Here is a 26886-nt window from a genome sequence, read left to right as displayed (position 1 = left end):
CCACTGGTGTTTTGTGGAAAAGCACATGTACACCGCGTTCCAAATTATTATGCAAAAAGTGTTTAGGAGTGATAAGGGAAGAATTTGTTTGTTTGTCAGTTAAACTCATTGATGGTGATGTGTGTCAGGGCTCTTTATATCACTGTAAGCAATTGCAGACACCTGTGCTAATTAGTTTGGCAGGTGTGTCCAATGAAAGGCAAGACTACTTAAGAAGACTCTCTCACATTATTAAGCAGCCTACATTTTCTGCCAAAATGGGAAAGAAAAAGGATGTGTCGGCTGCTGAGAAGCAACAAATTGTGGAGTGTTTAGGTCAAGGCATGACTACAATCAACATTGTGCGATGATCAGGATGAAGTGTCTTGGCAATCAAGAAGTATGTAGCTGATTCACAGTATACACGTGTGCGTGCTGATAAGGGCAAATTGAGGACTCTTTCCTACAGGCAATTACGTCAGGTTGAAACAGCAGCGGCAAAAAAGCCTTGTCATAGCAGCAGACAAGTTTTTGAAGCTGCTTGTGCCTCCAACGTCCCCCGAACAACAAGATGCAGGGTCCTTCAGAGGTTTGCAGCTGTGCATATGCCATCCTGTCGACCTCCTCTATCCACTTCACTCAAGCAGAAACGGCTCCAGTGGGCCAAACATTACATGAAGACTGATTTCAAAACTGTTTTGTTCACGGATGAGTGCCGTGCAGCGCTCGATGGTCCAGATGAATGGAGTGGAGGATGGCTGGTTGATGGACACCCCACGCAAACACGGCTACAGCGCCAACAAGGAGGAGGTGGAGTAATGTTTTGGGCTGGAATCATGGGGAGAGAGATTGTCGGCCCCTTTAGGATCCCTGAAGGCGCTAAAGATGAACTCCATAATGTATGTGGATTTTCTCAAACAGCACTTCCTGCCATGGTTCAAGAAGAAGAACCGTGTATTTCACAGCAAGATCATTTTTCTGCATGATAATGCACCATCTCATGCTGCACATAAAACATCTGCATCTCTGGCTGATATGGGCATAAAAGGGGACAAACTTATGGTGTGACCCCCATGCTCCCCTGACCTCTACCCCATTCAGAACCTTTGGAGCATCATTAAAAGGAGTGTCTATGATGGCGGGAGGCAGTTCACATCTAAGCAACAGCTCTGGGAGGGTATTCTGTCCTCATGCAAAACAATTGAAGCAGAAACCATCCAAAACCTGACAAATTCAATGGACGAGAGAGTTCAGAAGCTCCTTTCGAACAAGGGGTCCTATGTGAAAATGTAACATCACCTAGAATAAAGTTTTGAGTTGAAAACTGTTTGATTTCAGTTTCTAACAACCTGCTAATGCTTATAATTTCAAAAATGACCATTTTTTTGGTCTTTATTAAAATGAAAAGGTTGATCGAAAAGTTTGGGGGATCTAAGAGTGTGGCAACCCAGTAGTCATGATTACTTCGAATTCTGACAATATGAGGGTCATGCTGCAGGTAGTGCAGCAAGAAGGCACTTATGTGTCTTGCGCATCTCGGAGCCCCAAAATTATTTTCCGGGCTAGATGCAGCTAAAAATTATTTTTAATTTTAAATCTGGTGAAGCTTATTATAGATGGCCTAATAGGATCAGTGCTGCACACTGCTACAAAGCCCAAATTATTTTCCAGTCAAGATACAGATAAACATGATTAGTAATTTGAAAGCTTAAAACGGTTGGTAGGGTGATTTTAACCAATCATCAAGCTTTTACTCTCCCAGGATGACACAGGGGTAGAAAAGTCGTTTCGGATCCATGATTTGTTCATCTTTATGAACGTGAGTCTGTCTACATTATCAGTGGAGAGCCGCGTGCGCTTATCTGTCAGCACACCACCAGCAGCGCTGAACACACGTTCAGACAGAACGCTGGCTGCGGGGCATGACAAGATCTCCAAGGCGTAAGTGGCTAGCTCCGGCCATTTATCCAGATTGGAAGCCCAAAAAGAGCAAGGGTCCAGTGACACAGTCGTGGCTTCAATGTTTACTTGGAGATACTCCTGTACCATCGTCTCTAGGCGTTGACTATGTGTCAGACTTCTTGTCTCCTGTGGCCTTGCAAAGGATGGGCTAAAAAAGTGGTGAAATGATTCCGCAAAATTGATGTTACCAGCAGATACTGTGGTTCTGTTACGGTTTGAGTGCTGAACACTTGACGGTCCCACGGTTGGCAAGTTGGAACTGTGAGATTCACTACGTGCACCACTGGTATTTTGTGGAAAAGCACATGTAAGATTCTGCAACAGTCTCTGCTGATACTCCTGCATGCGTGCATCCCTTTCTATGGCAGGAATAATTTCTGCAAATTTACTTTTGTACCGGGGATCTAACAGTGTGGCAACCCAGTAGTCAGGATTATTTCTAATTCTCACAATTCGAGGGTCATGTTGCAGGTAGTGCAGCAAGAAGGCACTCATGTGTGTTGCGCATCCAGGAGCACCAAGTCCCTGTTGTGTTGGTGGCGAGGTAACAATCATGCTTCCTTCCTCTGTCCTCTCCCCCCAACCTCGCACAACAGAAATGTGATCAAGGTCTCCCTCATCTGATGAGTCTTCCATCAGTTCGTCCTCCACTTCTTCCTGGGCTCCTGCACCTTCCTCACTAGTTTGGCTGCTACCATGCGCCCTGGTAAAACCATCTCCCCCACCTTCACATGCCTGCCGCCTTGGTGCTGCCGACCGTCTGGACCTTGCAGATGTTAGCCCTTCCGCATACAACTCCTCCTCCTCTACTTCCTCCACCTCCTCTTGTGCCACCACCTGACTCCGAATTCTGTTTAACATGTGCTCCAGCATGTAAATCACCGGAATAGTCATGCTGATAATGGCATCGTCAGCACTAAACATCTTCGTCGCCATTTCAAAACTGTGCAGAAGGGTGCATAGGTTCCTGATCTGAGACCACTCCTCCAGCGTGATTTGCCCCACCTCTGAATCTCGTTGGCCCAGGCTATACGTCAGAACGTATTGCACCAGGGCTTGTCGGTGCTACCACAGTCGCTGCAACATGTGCAGAGTTGAATTCCACCGGGTAGGCACATCGCATTTTAGCCGGTGAAGTGGCAGGCCCAACGACTTCTGTAGAGATGTAAGTCGCTGAGCTGCGGGATGCGAACGGCGGAAGTGAGCACACAGCGACCGTGCCCTCTGCAGAAGGCCATCTAGTCTGGGATAGTGGGCTAAAAATTGCTGGACAACCAGGTTCAACACGTGAGCCATACAAGGCACGTGTGTGACATTGCCCCGGTGAAGGGCCGCACCCAGGTTTGCAGCATTGTCGCACACGGCCTTCCCTGGTTTCAGGTCCAGTGGAGACAACCATTCATGAAATTGGTTCTCCAGAGCTGACCACAACTCCTCAGCTGTGTGACTCACATTTCCCAGACATTTCAATGTAAAAACCGCCTGATGACGTTGAGCCCTACTGCCAGCATAGTAAGGAGGTGTGCAGGATCCCTTCTGCGCAGTTAGAAAGCTTGTGGCATGACCAGACAGGCTTTGGGTGCAGGTGGAAGACCGAGAGGAGGTTGAGGAGGCAGAAGCAGTGGAGGAACTTTGACATAAAGAGGATTGACGCACAACTCGTGGGGACGGCAAGACTTGGACAGCAGCCACTTGTCCTGCTGTCACCATAGTTACCCAGTGCCCAGTCAGCGACATGTAACGCCCCTGTCCATGCCTACTCGTCCAAGTGTCTGTGGTGAAATGCACCCTGTCACACACAGAGTTTCTCAAAGAAGCGGTGATGTTGTGTGCGACATGCTGGTGGAGCGCAGGCACACCTTTCTTTGAGAAGTAGTGCCGACTGGGCATCTGGTACTGGGGCACTGCGACGGACATAAGGTCTCGAAAATCCTCTGTGTCCACCAGGCGGAAAGGCAGCATTTCTGTAGCCAAGAGCTTGCAGATGGTGAAATTCAACCTCTTAGCTTTCTCATGGCTAGGAGGAAATGGTCTTTTACTTGTCCACATCTGAGGGACCGAGGGCTGGCTATTGTGCTTAGACGGGGTTTATAAGGGTGTCCCCGGCAAACTGCCGGTCTGTGAGGAAGATGCAGGCGGACATGTTAGGTTGCCTTGATCCAAAGGTGGTGCTATCGATGTCGGACAGCGCTCAACACCAGCTGGTGTTACCACCTCCAAAGAAAATGATGACCTGCCAATCACGCTGGCTGTTGCGGGTAAAGAGGTGGCAGGTCTGCGCCCCAAAACAGGTGTGACTGCTGTCCCCCCAGTCACAGAGGATGAAGAGGTCGCGGATGCACAAGATATGGCAGACGGTGATTGGCCCGGCCGGCTAGGCCGCATTGTAGCACACTGAGCTTCCCACTGCAACTTATGCTTCATGTCCATGTGCCGGTTCATGCATGATGTACTCAAACTATGTATTTTTTGGCCTCTACTTAGCTTTTGCTGACAAATGTTACAGATAACACGAGTTGGGTCATCTTTATCGATCTGAAAAAATGCCCAGGCTATGCAAGGCTTAGCACCCATGCGACCTGAAGAGCCACCACGACTTGTGGTGAGAGGCAGAGTTGTGTTTGAGGATGCAGTTGTTGACGTGCTTCCAGTACTACGTCTCTGTCCAGGAAGGCGCAACCTGACCTCGTCGTCACTAGCATCTTCCTCCACCTCCTCTGCTGACCTCATCTCTTGGCTGACTGTGGGTTGACAGTAAGTGGGATCTCCGACCTCATCATCATCACCCTGTGCGTTATCGTCAGAGCCAACCTGTTCCTGCCCTGACAAAAAACTAAAGTTGTCGCTCCAATCAGGTATTTGAGTCTTATCATCGTCTTCCTCATTGTCTCCACCAACAGGAGTTACAGTTTGGGAATGAGGGTCTACATTATGGTCAGAACCTTCTGCGTCTGGTCCTGGATCCGACTCATAAAGATTCTGGGCATCAGTGCAGATCATTTCCTCGTCTGGATTCACAGAAGCGCTGGAGTCGACCTCTGATTCCCAGGCTATAGTATGAGTAAACAGCTCTGCAGACTCAACCATCTGTTCTACCTCATACTCAGACGGGCAGCTGGAGATTTGGGAGCTGTGAGGAAGCAAGTGCGATTTGGGTGACACCTTTGAGGACTGGAGTATTTGTGATGTTGAAGTTGATGTGGAGGAGAGCCCACTTAAAGGAGCACTTGATATCCGTTGAAGCACCTGCTGTTTTTGTGCCTCATCTGGAATTTGTAGCGATTGGCGTGGCCGTAAGAAAGGGATCTTATCACATTGTCCGCTAAAAGAAGTAGACATTTTAGTTTGGCTGGAAGATGGTCTTTCTTCTGCACCTACCCCACGGACACAACCTTTTTTCCCCTTCCCAACACGCCTATTCCCCTTTCCACCAGCAGCAGGCCTTTTTCCACTCATTTTGGTGGTTAACTAATTCACAACTCTGGAGTTGTTTGCACAAAAAAACAATGGATGGTAACCGAGCAGAGCTGAGTGGCCAAACTGTGGTATTAGGCCAAAACTATTGGCTGGGCTAGATGCAGAAAAAAATTATTTTTAATTTGCAACCTGATGGAGGTCAGTATAGATGGACTAATAGACCAAGTCCCACACACTGCTAGAAGCCCAAATATTTTTTCAGAGCTAGATGCAGAAAAAAATTATTTTTAATTTGCAACCTGATGGAGGTCAGTATAGATGGACTAATAGACCAAGTCCCACACACTGCTAGAAGCCCAAATATTTTTTCAGAGCTAGATGCAGAAAAAAATTATTTTTAATTTGCAACCTGATGGAGGTCAGTATAGATGGACTAATAGAACAAGTCCCACACGCTGCTAGAAGCCCAAATATTTTTTCAGAGATAAATGAAGAAAAAAATTATTTTTAATTTGCAACCTGATGGAGGTCAGTATAGATGGACTAATAGACCAAGTCCCACACACTGCTAGAAGCCCAAATATTTTTTCAGAGCTAGATGCAGAAAAAAATTATTTTTAATTTGCAACCTGATGGAGGTCAGTATAGATGGACTAATAGACCAAGTCCCACACACTGCTAGAAGCCCAAATATTTTTTCAGAGCTAGATGCAGAAAAAAATTATTTTTAATTTGCAACCTGATGGAGGTCAGTATAGATGGACTAATAGAACAAGTCCCACACGCTGCTAGAAGCCCAAATATTTTTTCAGAGATAAATGAAGAAAAAAATTATTTTTAATTTGCAACCTGATGGAGGTCAGTATAGATGGACTAATAGACCAAGTCCCACACACTGCTAGAAGCCCAAATATTTTTTCAGAGCTAGATGCAGAAAAAAATTATTTTGAATTTGCAACCTGATGGAGGTCAGTATAGATGGACTAATAGACCAAGTCCCACACACTGCTAGAAGCCCAAATATTTTTTCAGAGCTAGATGCAGAAAAAAATTATTTTTAATTTGCAACATGATGGAGGTCAGTATAGATGGACTAATAGACCAAGTCCCACACACTGCTAGAAGCCCAAATATTTTTTCAGAGCTAGATGCAGAAAAAAATTATTTTTAATTTGCAACCTGATGGAGGTCAGTATAGATGGACTAATAGAACAAGTCCCACATGCTGCTAGAAGCCCAAATATTTTTTCAGAGATAAATGAAGAAAAAAATTATTTTTAATTTGCAACCTGATGGAGGTCAGTATAGATGGACTAATAGACCAAGTCCCACACACTGCTAGAAGCCCAAATATTTTTTCAGAGCTACATGCAGAAAAAAAATATTTTTAATTTGCAACCTGATGGAGGTCAGTATAGATGGACTAATAGACCAAGTCCCACACACTGCTAGAAGCCCAAATATTTTTTCAGAGCTAGATGCAGAAAAAAATTATTTTTAATTTGCAACCTGATGGAGGTCAGTATAGATGGACTAATAGACCAAGTCCCACACACTGCTAGAAGCCCAAATATTTTTTCAGAGCTAGATGCAGAAAAAAATTATTTTTAATTTGCAACCTGATGGAGGTCAGTATAGATGGACTAATAGAACAAGTCCCACACGCTGCTAGAAGCCCAAATATTTTTTCAGAGATAAATGAAGAAAAAAAATATTTTTAATTTGCAACCTGATGGAGGTCAGTATAGATGGACTAATAGACCAAGTCCCACACACTGCTAGAAGCCCAAATATTTTTTCAGAGCTAGATGCAGAAAAAAATTATTTTTAATTTGCAACCTGATGGAGGTCAGTATAGATGGACTAATAGACCAAGTCCCACACACTGCTAGAAGCCCAAATATTTTTTCAGAGCTAGATGCAGAAAAAAATTATTTTTAATTTGCAACCTGATGGAGGTCAGTATAGATGGACTAATAGAACAAGTCCCACACTCTGCTAGAAGCCCAAATATTTTTTCAGAGATAAATGAAGAAAAAAATTATTTTTAATTTGCAACCTGATGGAGGTCAATATAGATGGACTAATAGACCAAGTCCCACACACTGCTAGAAGCCCAAATATTTTTTCAGAGCTAGATGCAGAAAAAAATTATTTTTAATTTGCAACCTGATGGAGGTCAGTATAGATGGACTAATAGACCAAGTCCCACACACTGCTAGAAGCCCAAATATTTTTTCAGAGCTAGATGCAGAAAAAAATTATTTTTAATTTGCAACCTGATGGAGGTCAGTATAGATGGACTAATAGACCAAGTCCCACACACCGCTAGAAGCCCAAATATTTTTTCAGAGCTAGATGCAGAAAAAAATTATATTCAGTTTGCAACCTGATGGAGGTCAGTATAGATGGACTAATAGAATGATGCTATGCCCAAAAGATTTTACTTCACTAGGTGCAGTAAAAAAATTGGTATTCTATACACAGGTGGTATATCTTGCAACACAGATAGGCTACTCCACTGACTAACACACTCTGCAATAGGCCAAAAAGGATTAGCTTTGCTAGATTCAGCCAAATGCTGTGAAAAAAACTTGCACAGCACTGGCACAGACCTGCCTGGCAAAAACTGATAGGAACTGATGTAACCTAGTCCTGAAAAGTACTCCAATTACAATTAGTCTTTACTCCCACAATCTATCTATTTAAGAGCACAGACCTGCCTGATAAAAGTCGTAGGAAATGCTGTAACCTAGTCCTTAAAAGGAATGCAATCACAACTATTCCCTACTCCCAAGCTATCTGTATATTTGTGCGAAAATTGGCTTGAAATTAACAAGGTATAGCGCACACAGCAACAGCGGTGCCGTCTAACACGCAGCTGCAGCAGTGAGAAAATGGTGGCGACGGGGAAAATGGCTTGGTCTTATAGGGCAAGGACATGTGACACACACTGCCAATCACACATGCCCTTGCTTGTGTGAAAAAAAGCACTTCGCTCCGTGTGTGCGCTGCTGATAGGCTGACAGATTGCACCTCCCCACTGCAAATGCGGGAAAGAGAAAAAAAAATGGAGATCTTCATTGTTCCTGCAGAGATCCATCCCCTGCCCCTCCCCCCGCCCCGCTGTACACTCAAACTGCGTATTAACATTAATTTTCATCATTACTGAGAAAAAATCCAGTTATGATTTTGGTGCACGAACAGTTATCGAACATAACCTCGAACAGCCGAATTTTTCTCAAATTGTTCGTGTTCGCCGACCGGCTCGAACACCGCCCAAAACAGCTCGAATTTGAGATTGGCGAACAGTTCGAGTAGAACAACGCTCATCTCTACTTACCATCACGCCCATTCCAGCTGAAGCCAACGATCTCCTGCAATAAAAGTAAAATAATAAAGCAACATCATCCTTACCTTTCCATGGTTCCCACGACAGCTTCAGCTCTGCTACATTCACATGACAGGCTGGACCGCAGCAGAACGCTGCCATCCAGCTTGCCATGCGGCAGACACTGAGAAGCGCAGGCATGCTTGCGCTCCTCAGTGTCTGGCTGTGACGGCATCCAAATGAGCTGAGTTCATGTCCAATGAACTCAGCTCACCTCATGCACGTCACTGACAGCGTGGGAAAATTCTCCTGCGCATGCGCTGAGTGCAGGAGAATTTTCCCACGCTGTCAGTGACGTGCATGAGCTGAACTCATGTCCAATGAACTCGGCTCACCTCATGCACGTCACTGACAGCGTGGGATAATTCTCAGTGCTCAGCGCTTCAGCAGGAGAATTCTTCCACGCTGGGATGGCATTGCGATGACAGGCTGGATCACAGCTGAGCGCTACCATCCAGCATGCCATCCTTCATAGACACTGCAGAGCGCAGGCATGCTTGCGTTCTGCAGTGTCTCTGAAGGATGTCAAGCTGGATGGCAGCGCTCACCTGCGGCATACCGGTGTATGCCGCTGCTGAATTGCCGGCCGGCTTTTTTAAAGAGAGTGTCTTCTGAGCAGTTTGTCAGCTTTTGGACAACTTTGAAGGTGTTTTCTATGTGTTTCTATGTGTTTTTGTTTGCCTGCCATTGGTTTTAATGGTGTTCGACGGTGTTCGACGGTGTTCTAAGGTGTTCGACGAACAGTTCCTCGAACATCCCGGTGTTCGACGAACCGAACCGAACCCGAACACTACGGGGGTGGCTCAACACTATTTAAGAGCTTACACTCCACATTAGAAAGATAGAACCCTGCTAACTATAAGAGCTTACACTCTACAGAAATGCAAGTGCTCTCGCTACTATTTGCTACTACTGTACTCGCTACTCGCTACTACTTGCTACTACTGTACTCGCTACTCGCTACTACTTGCTACTACTGTACTCACTACTACTGTACTCGCTACTACAGATCATAAATATATGTAAAATTTGTGGATTCCTCCCGTGCTGCAGATTATTGAAGATGTCAATTCACAGGAATTTCTTAAACATGTGGTTTTTATTCAATGCGTTTCAAAGTGACAGGCACTTTTTCATCAGGAAACAATCACATAAAAAGCATTTAATTGTTTTTCAGATAAGACCCTATTTGCTAAACTTTCTCCCTTGTGTTTTACCTACTGATCATAAGGGCTTACATCCCACAGAAGAATGAAAGGACCTTGCTGACCTTAAGAGCTTACACTCTACAGGCACGAGAGAGAAAGCACACTCTTGGCCTTAAGAGTTTACACTCTATTGGAGAGCGAGACATACCCAGTGACTCTAGAGATGGAAAATTACTCTACTGTACAAACTGTGTAAGAGCTCTGTGTTCTTATGAGGGATTCTACACAAATGCATTAAAAGTGACATGTATTGAATTCAGAGAACCAACTTGTTATAATAGTTGTGCTAGGAGAAAAAATTGGTGAAGTAGGCTTGGTCATATCTCCCAACTTTTATAAACAGGGAGAGGGTCATGTTGCATTGTTGCATGTACACAGTAGTTCTGCCATTATTGAAGCTCCTAAGCCACTTAGTGTTCTGACCCACGATACCCAGAGTATATTATCCCCACAGTAAATCCTCCTAAAAAGTCACCCCACAGTCCCCTCACAAGTACATATGAAGACACCATAATGCCCCCAACATAATATAATATATATATAATTCCAGCACAGTATGATGTCCCCAAAGTTCCACCCACACATTATCAAGACCCCCCAGACAGCATGATGGAATGTCAGTATAATGGCCTCGACTCAGTATGATGGCCCCCATTCAGTATGATGCCCCACAATCCATCACACATGTATCATGGCCCCCACAGGCCTCCATACAGTATTATGAGACTTTCATTATAATGCTCCCACAGCCACCACTCAGTATCATGGCGCCCCACTCATTATGATTCCCAACATCCCACCACTCCATTTGAGGTCTTCACAGGCCCCTACTGAGTATAATGCCTCCATAGCCAACCAATCAATATGCCACCACAGTTCACCTCCCACTCAGTATGATGGGCCCCCACATCCCCTCACTCAGATTGATGACTTTGATAGCCCTTAACTATGTATTATGGCCCTAACAGCCCCTCACTTAGTATTATACCCCCACAGCTCATCCACCATATAGTTCCCACAAACACAGTATTATAGCCACCCTTACAATATGATGGCCTGTCAATATGATGGCTCTAACAGCCCCTCAGTATGATGCCCACACAGTCCCCCACTCAGTTTAATACCACCCACAGACCTCACTTAATATGATGTTCAAACACCCAACCAGAGATCAGTTTTGCTGCAGATTTCTGATTGAAAAAAAACAAAACATGTGGGAACATAGCCTTAAAGTGTGCTGAGCCTCAGTATCACAGGCACAGACTGAATGGTGGATCACAGTATCCATATCCTGATTTTGTAGGTACCGCTGAAATGTGATGGTAAAAGGACCCGGAGCAATGCGACACTGTGCCTCCCAACTCACGGGCAACGGAGTATCAGCGTGGTATGCCGCTATGGAATGGTGTGACATCGGACCCCCAGACTCATTGGCCCATAGTAGCAGCGTGCTATGCCGCTATGGATGTATGACTGAATTAACATAATTTAAAATGAGGTTGAAGAATTTTGCTTCCATCTTATATGAACAAATGCATAAATTAAAAAATACAGCAGTACATCCCATGATTTCAGGCCAAAGGTCATATCATAACAAAACTGTAAAGTTAATAATAATAATAATATGAATCTTTTAAAGAAAAAAATCAGTCTTTTTTGTACAAGAGATGCATTACTAGCCCAGCAATCAGATAATGCACTTCAGTAGTTCATATATTATACCATTAAAATGCTCATGCTGGTTGGCCCTTTTCAGTCAATCACACATACCCTAGAATAGCACTGTCTTTGGCATTGTATGTTTAATTTGTTTCCAAGATACATTGACCCAGGAAAGACTATTGTGGTTGAAAATATTACAATTCAACCATTGTATGTGGCTTTTCTATTGAGATTTTTTTTGTATGGCACTTCATACTTTTATAAGTGAGTTTCAAGATTACTCTTTATCTTAAATTCTCAACATCATTTCTTGTTTGTCTGTTTTACTGACATCAAGAGACAAATTTCATTACTTGCATGGGGATCACATTCAGGAAACTACTTTCATGCTTTCCTGAATCTAGCTGCATAAGTGGCATCTTAAAATGTACAGTACATCAATTGTGCATACACATCTTCTCTGAAGCGTTTCTACTTTGGTAGCTACAATTTCTTTTACGGTACTGAAATTTAACATTGAAAGCAATTATCACCAGAAAGCAGCAAACAAAATGAAGGTTTACATCTAGTGAAAATCCAGAACAGAACTTCAAGTAGTCAGCTAGTTAATAGGAGGGCAGGCTTGTAATATTTTCATCTACATTGTTATATTTATTCATTATCTTACCTTTTATGACAGTATTTCTTATGTTATCTTTTAATATTTATAGAGTCAATATGACTAGATTTTAATTGTAAATTAATTCAGATTTATGTATCACTGCAACAGTCATAAATAATATCTATGTTTCCACAGTCACAAATAAAAGGCTCTGTTAACACTTACATCATTTGTGCTGTAGTGAACAAGTAACCATTATAATCTAGGGAGCTGTTCACATGTCTTTTTTTTGCAGACCATGTGTATAGAAAAAAAATCAAACAATATCGGTCCATGAAAATCCTAGACAGCTCATGAATGCCTACCATTTTCAATCTGTATGCTGTCCAGAATTAACATTGAAATCGATAGGAGAAACATTGCAGTTTATGTAATGTAACGTTACGTTCTCCCACTTAAAAAGATGAGAGAGGCCTGTAATTGACATCATAGGTAGACCTCAACTATGAGAGACAAAATAAGAAAAAAAATCCTGAAAATCACTTTGTCTGATTTGGAAAGAATTTTTTTTTCAATTTTGGTAGAAAATAAGTATTTGGTCAATTACAAAAGTTCATCTCAATACTTTGTTATATATCCTTTGTTGGCAATGACAGAGGTCAAACGTTTTCTGTAAGTCTTCACAAGGTTGGCACACACTGTTGCTGGTATGTTGGCCCATTCCTCCATGCTGATCTCCTCTAGAGCAGTGATGTTTTGGGGCTGTCGCTGGGCAACACGGACTTTCAACTTCCTCCAAAGGTTTTCTATAGGGTTTAGATCTGGAGACTAGCTAGGCCACTCCAGGACCTTGAAATGCTTCTTTTCAAGCCACTCCTTCGTTACCCTGGTGGTATGCTTGGAATCATTGTCATGCTGAAAGACCCAGCCACATTTGATCTTCAATGCCCTTCCTGATGGAAGGAGGTTTGCACTTAAAATCTCATGATACATGGCCCCATTCATTCTTTTATGTACATGGATCAGTCGTCCTGGTCCCTTGGCAGAGAAACAGCCCCAAAGCATGATGTTGCCACCCCCATGCTTCACAGTAGGTATGGTGTTCTTCAATGCAACTCGGCAATCTTTCTCTTCCAAACATGACGAGTTGTGTTTCTACCAAACAGTTCTACTTTGGTTTTATCAGAACATATGACATTCTCCCAATACTCTTCTGGATCATCCAAATGCTCTCTAGCAAACTTCAGATGGGCCTGGACATGTAATGGCTTACGCAGGGGGACTCGTCTGGCACTGCAGGATCTGAGTCCCTGGCGGCGTAGTGTGTTACTGATGGTAGCCTGTTTAACGTTGGTCCCAACTCTCTGAAAGTCATTTACTAGTTGCCCCCGTGTGGTTCTGGGATTTTTGCTCACTGTTCTTGAGATCATTTTGACCCCACGGGGTGAGATTTTGTGTGGCGCCCCAGATTGAGGGAGATTATCAGTGGTCTTGATTTCTTTACACCAAGCTGCTTGCCTATTTGCATATTCCCACTGCATTTTGGGGTAAGTGAAGAGTCTCCGCGAGCTCAAGGAACACTGGATTTTGGCTGTTGGAGCTGAAAAGAGGACATCGGTAAACCAGGGGAGGAGTCCTGAGGAGATAATTTGCATATTCCCACTGCATTTTGGGGTAAGTGAAGAGTCTCCGCGAGCTCAAAGAACACTGGATTTTGGCTGTTGGAGCTGAAAAGAGGACATCGGTAAACCAGGGGAGGAGTCCTGAGGAGATAATTTGCATATTCCCACTGCATTTTGGGGTAAGTGAAGAGTCTCCGCGAGCTCAAGGAACACTGGATTTTGGCTGTTGGAGCTGAAAAGAGGACATCGGTAAACCGCGCGCCTGCCGGCGCGTGCATTTTGAAGCTTTTTTTTTTTAAGCTTTTTTCACTGTTTTCAGAACATTAACAGTAAGAACATGGAAGAGTCCAGGAGCCATTTGGTGAGCTGCATATCCTGCTACATGTTCACAGACTTGCCAGTGGAAAAGCCAAACTTCACATGCCAGAAATGCAAGCTTGTGTCCCTGTTGGAGGAAAAGTTGCGAAATCTAGAAGAGAGGTTAACTACCTCGAAAATCATTAAGGAAGGTGAAGAGTTCTTAGACAGAGCAGAATTATCTCTTCATGATTCAGAAAGAGAAGAAATTCGAACTGCACCTGATGAAACAGAGGAATGGAAGCATGTGACCCAGAGAAGCAGGAGGATCGAGAGGCAGTCAGCACCCATACTGCTCAGGAACCAGTACCAGGCTCTCACGCAGGAGAACCATGAAGAAATACAGCAAAATAAGACTTTGCCAGCAATGAATAACCTTGTAAGCCCTCAGAATCCTCCTGGATGGAGAAAGAAGAATGTTGTGAAGAAAAAACGGAGAGTGGTGGTCATGGGGGATTCCCTGTTAAGCGGAACAGAGGCCGCTATCTGCAGACCAGACATAACCTCAAGAGAAATGTGCTGTCTTCCAGGAGCAAAAATTAAAGATGTGTCTGACAGGATATCAAGACTCTTCAGACCTACAGATCACTACCCATTCCTGCTAATACATGTGGGGACAAATGACACCGCAAGAAAGGACCTGGAAACCATCTGCAGTGACTTTGAAGACTTAGGCAAGAAAGTGAAAGAATTGGGAGCGCAGGTGGTCTTCTCATCCATCCTCCCAGTGGATGGCCATGGAACAATGAGGTGGAATAAGATTCTACAGGTGAACAACTGGCTACGTCGATGGTGCCGTCAACAAGGATTTGGATTTCTGGATCACGGAATGAATTACCTATACGATGGACTACTTGCTAGAGATGGGGTGCACCTTACGAAGACTGGAAAACATGTATTTGGAAGTCGCCTTGCTAAACTCATCAGGAGAGCTTTAAACTAGAACAATGTGGGAAGGGAAGCAAAAGGCCAGAAAAATCCATACAGCTGACAAATACTATTGAGATTTCTGCTACTGGAAGTGGAAAGGAAGAACAAAGACAAAACAATTTAAATAATAAAAATATGGGAGGAAGAGAAACCAATCACAAACTAAAATGTTTTTATACAAATGCACAAAGCATGGGCAACAAACAAGGAGAATTGGAACTACTAACGCAGGAAAAGGAATATGATGTCATTGGAATCACTGAAACTTGGTGGGACGATACACATGATTGGAATACAAGGCTAAAAGGATACAACTTATTTGCAAGAAACAGACTTGATAAACGAGGAGGAGGTGTCGCATTGTATGTTAGAAAAGCGTATATCTGCACAGAGATTGAAGCTTCAGAGACTGGGAGTTCTGTGGAAACTGTTTGGGTAAGAATACAAGGAGAGAACCACGGAAAGGACACCATTGTAGGCATTTACTACAGGCCACCTGGGCAAGCTGAAGATATGGATGAACTCTTTATGTATCAAATGACCAAGTTCTCCAAAAAATATGACGTAGTGGTCATGGGAGATTTCAACTATCCAGACATTTGTTGGGAATCTCTCTCAAGTAAAACTAACAGGTCAAGCAAATTCTTATCCTCTCTTGCTGACAACTTTATCTTCCAAAAGGTAGGGGAGAAAACAAGGGGATCTGCTACTTTGGATCTAATCCTTATAAACAGGGAGGAAATGGTTGAGGAGGTAAAGGTGGCTGGGACGCTAGGAGGCAGCGATCATGCTATTATAGAATTTTGGATAACTAGAGGAGGAAGACATGTGAAGACTCAAACTTCAAGGTTAGATTTTAGAAAGGCAGATTTTAAGAGACTCAGAAAGAGAATAGGAGGGATCCAATGGCTGGATGTCCTTAAGGACAAAAATGTCCAGGAAGGATGGGACATTTTTAAAAATGAGATTCTCAAAGCACAATCGTTAACAATCCCGAAAAGTAGGAAGAATGGGAAGCATTTAAGGAAACCAGGATGGATGAACACAGAACTTAAACACATGCTAAAAAGAAAGAAAGAAATGTTTATTAAATGGAAAGAGGGAGGCATATCTAAAGAAGATTATAATGCAGTCTGCAGATCCTGCAGGGCACGTATCAGGTTAGCTAAAGCTGACAATGAATTAAGGCTTGCAAGAGATGTCAAAAGCAATAAAAAAGGATTTTGGGGGTATGTCAAAAGTAAAAGAAAAGTCAAAGATGCTATAGGATTTTTACAGGATGAAAATGGAGAAATGGTAAGAGAGGATGTTGAGAAGGCCGAACTTTTTAATTCCTATTTTGCATCTGTTTTCTCTCAGAAAGAAAATGTAACATCAACTGATCTTCACTGTCCTTTTAAAGGAATAGAGGAATCCAAGTTATCTGTAAACAGAAAGATTGTGAGGGAATATTTAGCTAACATAAATGAGTTCAAGTCTCCAGGTCCAGATGAATTACACCCCAGAGTACTGAAGGAGATCGTAGAAGAAATTTTAGAACCACTCTCCATAATCTTTGAAAATTCTTGGAGAACAGGAGAAGTCCCAGAAGACTGGAGAAGAGCAAATGTTGTTCCTATCTTCAAAAAGGGGAAGAAGGTGGACCCAGGGAACTATAGGCCGGTGAGTCTGACTTCTATACCAGGAAAGATCTTTGAACAAATTATTAAACAACATGTATGTAAGTACATGGATAAGAATGAAGTGATTAACCAGAGTCAGCATGGGTTTGTAACTAACAAGTCATGTCAGACTAACTTAATTTCCTTCTATGACAGAATCACTGACTGGGTGGATCAGGGAAATGCTGTAGATATAGTATATCTTGACTTCAGCAAAGCATTTGACAAAGTATCTCACACCATCCTTATTGAAAAAATGACCAAGTATGCAATGGACCAGGCAACTGTTAGGTGGATTCATAACTGGCTTAGTGATCGGACTCAAAGGGTGGTTGTAAATGGCTTCACATCCAGCTGGATGAATGTCTCAAGCGGGGTACCACAGGGCTCCGTCCTGGGACCTGTATTGTTCAACATCTTTATCAATGATTTAGATGAAGGAATTGAGGGTAAACTGATTAACTTTGCTGATGACACAAAGCTAGGAGGGATAGCTAATACTAGAGAAGAGAGAGAGAGGATTCAAAAAGACCTAAATAAACTGGAGCAGTGGGCAGCAACCAACAGAATGGTTTTTAACAGGGAAAAATGCAAAGTACTACATCTGGGCAATAAAAATGAAAAAAGCATATACAGAATGGGAGGAATAGAGCTAAGCAACAGTACATGTGAAAAAGACTTAGGTATACTAATAGATCATAGACTGAACATGAGTCAACAGTGTGATGCAGCAGCAAAAAAGGCAAATACAATTCTGGGATGTATTAACAGAAGCATACAGTCTAGATCAAGTGAAGTCATTATCTGTCTTTACTCCTGTTTGGTCAGACCTTATCTGGAATACTGTGTACAGTTTTGGGCACCACATTTTAAAAAAGACATAGACAAACTGGAGCAAGTTCAGAGAAGAGCGACCAGAATGGTGACTGGTCTGCAAACCATGTCCTATGAGGAACGGTTGCAGGATTTGGGAATGTTTAGCTTGCAAAAAAGAAGACTGAGAGGAGACTTAATAGCTGTCTACAAATATGTCAAGGGCTGTCACATTGTAGAAGGATCATCTTTATTCTCATTTGCACAAGGAAAGACTAGATGCAATGGGATGAAACTAAATGGGAGGAGACACAGATTAGATATTAGAAAAAACTTTTTGACAGTTAGGGTGATTAATGAGTGGAACAGGCTGCCACGAGAGGTGGTGAGTTCCCCTTCAATGGACGTCTTCAAACAGAGGCTGGACAGACATCTGTCTGAGATGATTTAGTGAATCCTGCTTTGAGCAGGGGGTTGGACCAGATGACCCAGGAGGTCCCTTCCAACTCTACCATTCTATGATTCTATGATTCTATTGCAGATTCAGTCTTCCCAGCCTGATGCAGGGCTACAATTTTGTTTCTGGTGTCCGTTGACAGCTCTCTGGTCTTCACCATAGTGGAGTTTGGAGTGTGACTGTTTGAGGTTGCGGACAGGTGTCTTTTATACTGATAACAAGTTCAAACAGGTGCCAGTACTACAGGTAATGAGTGGAGGACAGAGGAGACTCTTAAAGAAGAAGTTACAGGTCTGTGAGAGCCAGAAATCTTGCTTGTTTGTAAATGACCAAATACTTACTTTCCACCAAATTTTGAAAAAAATGCTACCCACGATGTCAATTACAGACCTCTCTCATCTTTTTAAGTGGGAGAACTTGCACAATTGGTGGCTGACTAAATACTTTTTTTCCCCACTGTATGTGTGCTCCCCGCCACAATTTCTACTCCAGTCCCTGCTGGAGTAAGATTTGTGGTGTACTGAAGAGCGACACTTGTCATTAATTTGAGGAGAGGTGGTTACCAAGTCCCCATCCAGCCCACGTTGTCAGAGCTGACCAAAAATTGCGTGAGAATGCAAAAAGTCTAAAAAATTTTAGCGCAATCTCAAGTTGCTCCAAACTTATGCAACTTTTCAAAGCTTTTTATGCCAAAATATTGACGTAAAAGTTTTGATGAATCGGGCCCATTAATTGTTATTTAATTGACTTGAAGCTTTAAAGGGGATTTTCCAGGGCATGTAGCTCTTTCAAAGCCAAGTCCGGAATACCTATACATGGCCGATCCATTCCTCCGTTACTGAGAAATCTGCTTTTGGATTGATATGCAAATGAAACTGTGGATCTGATGCCTCTGTCACTCCAGCTCTATTCTGCTCCCAATGCTGCCTCATCCTTGCTTGAGTGATGGATCATTTGTCTAAATTCACACAGCCTAGAGGGAAGTAGGGAGCGCTGGGAGGACCATGTAAAGGTATTGCTGGACTTGACTTTGAAAGAGCTATATGCACATATAATTAGTTTGGGAGGTGAAATCCTGCTGTCAGGTTCCCTTTAATCACTTATCAGAGAATGTAAAAGTCTCCTTTTTAAAATGTTCTTTCTAAAATAATATAAATAACATGCAAAAGTATGCGAAAAAAACAGAGTTTATTTTAATTTTCATCTTCACTATCTTAATTTATTATGTAAAAATGTCAAACAATGGATTCAGACCCCAATGACCCAGAGGGAACAAAGACGGTGAGAAAATTGTCTTTTGATCTATCAGGCTCCACCTGTCTATATAGGACATGGTAAGCCATTTATTTAAATGGAATTTATGCAATAGCATATGGCTACTGCATACTGATCACCAAGGATTATCTAAGTCTGATGTGCAGAAATAAATTGATCACTCGCCCAGAATCTATTTTACCTCCCTTTAAATAATGATCGTAAAAACCACTTCACCTAAGCAGCAATTTAAAAAAGACTACATGGGATACATAACCTTATTAAGGGGAAATAATAATTGCCGAATATAAATTTATAGAGATCTATTAGCATCAAGAAACTTTTAAATGCATCTTCTTTATAATATACTTAATTGCCATGTACATTTCTCCATTTCTAAGTAATCATTTTTTTACACTGCATGAAATATGAATCCATATTACATTTCATTGTTCCCATACATTAAGTGGACCATTTACGCTTCTACCACATTGAAAAGCTTATGTCAGTTCTTTGACCTGTTAAATGGACGTGAACCTAAAATGGTCAACTGAGCAGATCTTAGTGCTCCCAGTGCTGTGCACACATGTTCTTCCATATGGGCTTACAATTGCATACGGTCACTGGGATTAGGAGTATGTATAAATTCTATTGTTTTATGCAAATCCATTTTTTCATTACCGATGCAAAGCAGAGGAGCCCCTCAGTACACCAAACACTAACATTTTGTCTCTGAGTGCTCAAAGACATAAAATAAATGAGCCATGGCTGTTGATTGTCTTTGGCCAGCATTATCTGTACAGGAACTATTAAAGATGCTTTTCCTTCTACCTTTCATGCTTCATTTTCTCACACTGCCTAAAGAAGAGCTTCACTTAAAACATAATGTGCTGCTCTCTTGGAAGAACATCTTATGACACTAAAAAGCTATACTTGTTTATTAAAGTATTTTAGTGCTGCATTTATTACCCTATTGCCGTGTACTGATGGAAATAATAGCACATCTCTGCAGCAGAAGGTGACATGCTCAGAATGGCTTATGTATAAACTATACATTTCAGCAAAGAACTTGACCACATAAATCCCAGCTGGAAAAATGCTTACTTGGGGTTAAAAATATTTCATGTAATTTGTTCAAGGCAAATTGATATCTACTGAATCTGATTTTATTTGCAATTTTCTTTGTGCAAATTCAGCAAATTGACAGCCAGCCGGTCACCATTTTGCTGGATTGTGGAGGGCCGAGAAAGGTTTTAAAGAATAATGCTCATCTTGTCATTCACCTGCTGCCATCAAAGCCCAACAGCTGGTCCTGCTTCCAGGTAGCCTCTTTTTTCTTCCTTCTGTCCTCTTTGGCCATCTTAACTCTGCACCAAGGCTTCCATTGCCAAGTAGGCCATTGAATAATAATGTGCACATCACGTCACAACTAGAGATAAGCGGACCCCAACTTTAAAGTTCAGGGTTCATACCGGACACTTAGCGTCCGGTGCTGAACCCAAACAGAGACTTCTCCAGGAAGTTTGTGTTAATGTTTGGAGTTCCAGGGGAAGTTCGGAAGGAGAGAAAGAAAGAGAGAGAGATTTTCCAACTCTAAAGTTTACGTCCCCTTTGTTTTCAATGGGGTTCGGGTTCAGATTCAAGTTTGGGTACAGTTCTGGTACCCAAACAGAACTTTGGACTAAAGTTCGGGTTGGGTACCAGAACTCAAACTTCCACTGGTCCGCTCATCCCTGGTCACAACATGTGCCATCCAATGCCTAGTGAGTGCATATGTTTTATGTAACTTTTATAAATAGAGTTTTTATTTTCATCCATTTTTACACAGCAATCTAAGGAGATATTTTAATCTAATAGTGAATGTTAGCTGGACAGCTTGACCTTTGTGTTTATGCAATTAGCTACAGCTTGAAAGTGTTAGTCAAGTACCTGATGGAATAAATTACACAATTGTAAATTGGTGTAAGTATTTTTGTTCACTAACTTGTGTTTGTAAAAATTTTTTCTAACAAAAGTTGTATAAAATAGCAGTCCATTAATATAGTTATTAAATGCCACATTCCAAATTATTATGCAAAAGCTATTTTTCACTGATTTTCCTAAATGGTCGATGCAAATGAGACAGCATAATGTTTAAAACATTAACAGTTAGAGTATAAATCAAATTTTATTGGACAAACCTCCCAATGATAACAGTATTTTTTTCAAAACTGAAAAATCTCAAAATGCACTCTTTCAAAATACTATGCACAACAGTTTCCAAATAATTCATAGGTTGTAAAGAACTGAAAATGGTATTAATAGGTCACATTTACTGAAATAAAATCTTTTTCAATAAAAAAAAAAAAAAAATTTAAAGGGACTCTGTCAGCACAGAATTACTGTTCAAACCAAGTACAGGCGCTCAGTGCTTCATGGTGGGGTCAATCATTTATATACTCCTTCCCACCTGCTTGGTTTCTAGCTATCTCCACTGCCCTTCTCTGTCCCTATGAAGCCAAAGCTGTCAATGAAATAGGAAGGAGGGTTGGAGATTAAGGGAAAACAAGCAGGTGGGAAGATGTATATAAATTATTGGCGAAGCCATGAAGCACCGAGAGACATGACTTAGTTTAAACAGTCATTCTTCGCTGAAAGAGTCCCATTAACGGGCCAAGTTACATGTTAGCATAGGACGCCTTCTTTGATATCACCTGCACAATTTTTGCATCCATTGAACTTGTGAGTTTTTGAATAGTTTCTATTTGAATTCCTTTGCAGGATGTCAGAATAGCCTCCCAGAGCTGCTGTTTTGATGTAAACTGCCTCCCACCCCCATAGATTTTTTTCCTTGAGGATACTCCAAAGGTTCTCAATGGGGTTGACATTAGGGGAGGACGATGCCACATCATGAGTTTCTCTCCTTTAATGCCCATTGCAGCCAATGACTCAAAGGTATTCTTTGCATCATGAGATGATGCATTGTCATGCATGAAGATGATTTTGCTACGGATGGTCCCTTTAGGGTCCCTGAAGGTGTGAAAATGACCTCTTCAAAGTATATAGAGTTTCTGACTGAACACTTTCTTCCATGGTACAAAATGAACTATGACATACATAGCAATATCATCTTCATGCATAACAATGCACTATCTCATGCTGAAAAGAATGCCTTGAGTCATTGGCTGCTAGGGGCATCAAAGGAGAGAAGCTCATGGTGTGGCCATCGTCCTCTCCTGACCCAAATCCTATTGTAAACCTTTGGAGTATCCTCAGTGAAAACATCTATAAGGTTAGGAGGGAGTTCACATCAAAACACAACTCAGGGAGGCTATTGACATCCTGCCAAAAACTTCAAGCAGAAACTCTCCATATTGTTTATGTACGGTATATACAGCTGTGGCAAAAATTAAGAGACCACTGAAAAATTTTCATTTTCTCAGATTTTTCTCTTTATAGGTATATTTTTGAGTAAAATGTACATTGTTGTTTTGGTCTATAAACTACTGACAACATATCTCTGAAATTCAAAGCTAAAAATGTTGTATTTATTTGCAGCAAATGATAAAGCGTCAAAATACTAAAAAAGAAACAGTGCTTTCAGACTTCAAATTACTCATGTTTTAACTGTGAAATCAGTATTTGGTGGACTAACCATGATTTTTAATCACAGCTTTCATGTATCTTGGCATGCTTTCCACCAGTCTTTCCATGCTTTCCAATAGAAAACTGTTCAGTGGTCTCTCAATTTTTGCAAGAGCTGTATATTTGGTCCATACCAGTTTCGCCCCCATATCTTTTTAAGCATTGTGCCTTGTTCGGCTTTTATTGGTATTTTTAATAAAGGATATTTTTTACCTTTATTTTTATCTGGCATCAATGTCTTTTTCTGTTCTAAAAAATGCAAATAATTCAATTTCGCTGTTTAGTTCTATTGGTTTCAATGAAGCAAGCTGAAAAATCCTGTGGGTTTCAGGTCTAGGCATGAGTACTGTGTAGTTGCCCCAGCTTTGAATGTTTCTTTTAACTCTTTACAAATTTGTGGATAAATAACACTAATTTGTGGATGACACTTTTACAGCATTAATTTATTTGGTAATATTAGTGGATGTAACAGCACTATTGTAACAGCACTAAACTTTGTTACAATACAAAAGCAGATACACGAACACATTCTATATCTTTTTATTGATGCATTTATTGGAATATACACATAGACAGAAAGAATTTTACTATTTCTTGATTTTAAATCTGGGCTAAGGGAGGTGATTTGAACTTTTGTGTAATTTTTTTTAACATTTTCCTGTTGCGGTCCTCATGTCAGCCAGTTTCTTTGTAGCGCTTGATGGCTTTTGCAACTGCACTTGGGGACACATTCAAAGTTTTCCCAATTTTTCGGACTGACTGACCTTCATTTCTTAAAGTAATGATGGCCACTCGTTTTTCTTTAATTAGCTGCTTTTTTCTTGCCATAATACAAATTCTAGCAGTCTATTCAGTAGGACTATCAGCTGTGTATCCACCAGACTTCTGCACAGCACAACTGATGATCCCAACCCCATTTATAAGGCAAGAAATCCCACTTATTAAACCTGACAGGGCACACCTGTGAAGTTTAAACCATTTCCGGTGACTACCTGTTGAAGCTCATCAAGAGAATGCCAAGAGTGTGCAAAGCAGTCATCAAAGCAAAAGGTGACTACTTTGAAGAACCTAGAATATAAGACATATTTTCAGTTGTTTCACACTTTTTTGTTAAGTATACAATTCGACATGTGTTAATTCATAGTTTTGATGCCTTCAGTGTGAATGTACAATTTTCAAAGTCATGAAAATACAGAAAAATCTTTAAATGAGAACGTGAGTCCAAACTTTTGGTCTGTACTGTAGTCATTTAAATACTTGAGCAGAAACAATAGCGGCTGGCGCCAATCGTTGCGTTTACTGACTGATGCCAGTTATGTATTTCAGTTATGTATGTATTCATGTGCACTCTGGCCGTGAAGTACATGTACGATAGGACGCAAAGAGATTAAGATTAATGCACCTCTTAATAAATGAGTTTATGTGCATATGATGAAGTCAAAAATGAATTTTCTAATGTAAACCACTTTTGCAAATGCTCCTTCTTTGTGATAGCTTGGAGTAGATTTTTTGTTTCCTGAAACGCAGTTTTGAAACGTTTTTGGAAGAGTTTTTTCCATAAGCATTTTTTGCTACCATTGTTTGGTGCAAAGCCTTGTTTACAGCAGATGCCATCAGGAGTCACTTCAAAGATGTTACATACACTTTCCTCTTGCCAACTAAGGGAAAAACTTGAAGCAGAACCTAGTGATTGGCTTCAGTAGACATGTGTGCTGTTGTGGTAAAGAGGCATCGCTAGGCTTCGGCAGAGAGAACATTGGTGAGTTTATGTTTTATATCCTCAAGTCTATTCTAAAAAAAACATTTCTCCATAACTCCTTTAAGACTTCTGTTAAATGTTATTTTATATATACAGTAGCTGGAGCATTGATGTGAAAGTTTCTACCTAGTTTGAGTGCTCACATTGAAACACCAAATGACTCACTTCAAAAGGACCAATTATTCTAGACATGTGCATTTTACATTCAATACAAAGCTTCATGTCATCAATAACAGGAAAAATTAATCAATTAAGTATTTTGTAGATTTGGCTTTTTTATATTCTTTAATCATTTCTGACACTTGATTTTAAGCCCATGTATATCTCCATGGTCTGTGGCTTTTTTTTTACAATATATACTATTAGCTAATTTCTATTCAAATACTGATAATGTAAGGGCATTTAATAGTCCATTTATTTAATTATGTCTAAATAGCAGTATAATTTTGTTTTTTTGCAGAATATTTGAACATATTCTTTTGTACAGACTTTTTCCTACACTTAAGCTAAATGTAATTGAAGCTGGAACTGAAGAGAGCTAAATGGAATATTAAATGTTTTGAGTTTGTAAGCTGTCAAGATAAAATCAGTGCTACGAGGAGAACTGCAATGTACAGGACAACCAGTGCAAATAGTAGAACTTCAAGTAACCAAAAGATGGTTGATGGATAGTCTATTTTGCAATCTCTAGTGGCTATGTCCTTCAAACGAAATCCAGAAAAAGTAGTTACAGTAGTAACTATGCAGTTAGAGAGCTTAAATGGTTTGTGCCAAGTTTTGGTTTAATCCCTTATCCATAGCATAAATCATGCTTTAGTGATTGGTGAGGGTCTATTGGGACCTTTACTGATCCTGAGAATCCATTCTTCCTCTATGGGGCTACTGGAGACAGCCCGGTGCAGCTCCGAGCAACTTACTCCTATCCTACACTTCAAAATTTTTAACAAACTTTTCACTGATCGTATCTTCCCCTATAGTTGCACGGCCTGATGAAACTAATTTAAAGAGTAATTGTGTTTCCAAGTAAATATTCAGAATGAGGTATACAGTCATGGCCAAAAGTTTTGAGAATGACACCAAAATTATATTTTCACATGATCTGCTGGCCTCTGGTTTTTATTAGTGTTTGTCTGATGTTTATATCACATACAGAAATATAATTGCAATCATATTATGAGTACCAATAGGTTATATTGACAGTTAGAATGAGTTAATGCAGCAAGTCAATATTTGCAGTGTTGCCCCTTCTTCTTCAAGACCTCTGTAATTCTCCCTGGCATGCTCTCAATCAACTTTTGGACCAAATCCTGACTGATAGCAGTCCATTCTTGCATAATCAATTCTTGCATTTTGCCAGAATTTGTTGGTTTTTGTTTGTCCACCCGTCTCTTCATGATTGACCACAAGTTCTCAATGGGATTAAGATCTGGGGAGTTTCCAGGCCATGGACCCAAAATCTCTATGTTTTGTTCCATGAGCCATTTAGTTATCACCTTTGCTTTATGGCAAGGTGCTCCATCATGCTGGAAAAGGCATTGTTGGGCGCCAAACTGCTCTTGGATGGTTGGGAGAAGTTGCTCTTGGAGGACATTCTGGTACCATTCTTTATTCATGGCTGTGTTTTTAGGCAAGACTGTGAGTGAGCCGATTCCCTTGGCTGAGAAGCAACCCCACACATGAATGGTTTCAGGATGCTTTACAGTTGGCATGAGACAAGACTGGTGGTAGCGCTCACCTCTTCTTCTCCGAATAAGCTGTTTTCCAGATGTCCCAAACAATCGAAAAGGGGATTCATCAGAGAAAATGACTTTGCCCCAGTCCTCAGCAGTCCACTCCCTGTACCTTTTGCAGAATATCAGTCGGTCCCTGATGTATTTTCTGGAGAGAAGTGGCTTCTTTGCTGCCCTCCTTGAAACCAGCCATTGCTCAAAGAGTCTCCGCCTCAGAGTGCGTGCAGAAGCACTCACACCAGCCTGCTGCCATTCCTGAGCAAGCTCGGCACTGCTGGTAGTCTGATCCCGCAGCTGAAACAGTTTTAAGATACGGTCCTGGCGCTTGCTGGTCTTTCTTGGGCGCCCTGGAGCCTTTTTGACAACAATGGAAGCTCTCTCCTTGAAGTTCTTGATGATGCGATAGATTGTTGACTGAGGTGCAATCTTTGTAGCTGCGATATTCTTCCCTGTTAGGCC

General features: G+C 41.4%; 1 protein-coding gene across 10 annotated transcripts in view; it reads left to right on the top strand.

The window, feature by feature from the left end:
* Window positions 1-26886, top strand: part of LINGO2 (leucine rich repeat and Ig domain containing 2) — a 2408131-nt gene that overhangs the window by 1027899 nt on the left and 1353346 nt on the right. For 3 of the 10 annotated variants that reach the window (XM_073667628.1, XM_073667593.1, XM_073667612.1), the window contains one exon: window positions 20511-20636. The exons of the other annotated variants lie outside the window; for them this stretch is intronic. The gene's annotated coding sequence lies outside the window, so the exon portion shown is untranslated. The remainder of the gene's footprint in view (window positions 1-20510; window positions 20637-26886) is intronic. 10 annotated transcript variants of the gene reach the window in all.

Source organism: Phyllobates terribilis, unplaced genomic scaffold (genome assembly GCF_046119375.1).
Source record: "Phyllobates terribilis strain yellow unplaced genomic scaffold, ASM4611937v1 Scaffold_1__5_contigs__length_1240528914, whole genome shotgun sequence".
In the NCBI taxonomy this organism is placed as follows: Eukaryota; Metazoa; Chordata; class Amphibia; order Anura; family Dendrobatidae; genus Phyllobates; species Phyllobates terribilis.
Note: the sequence above shows the minus strand (reverse complement) of the source record. Positions and strands in the feature narration are given on the sequence as shown.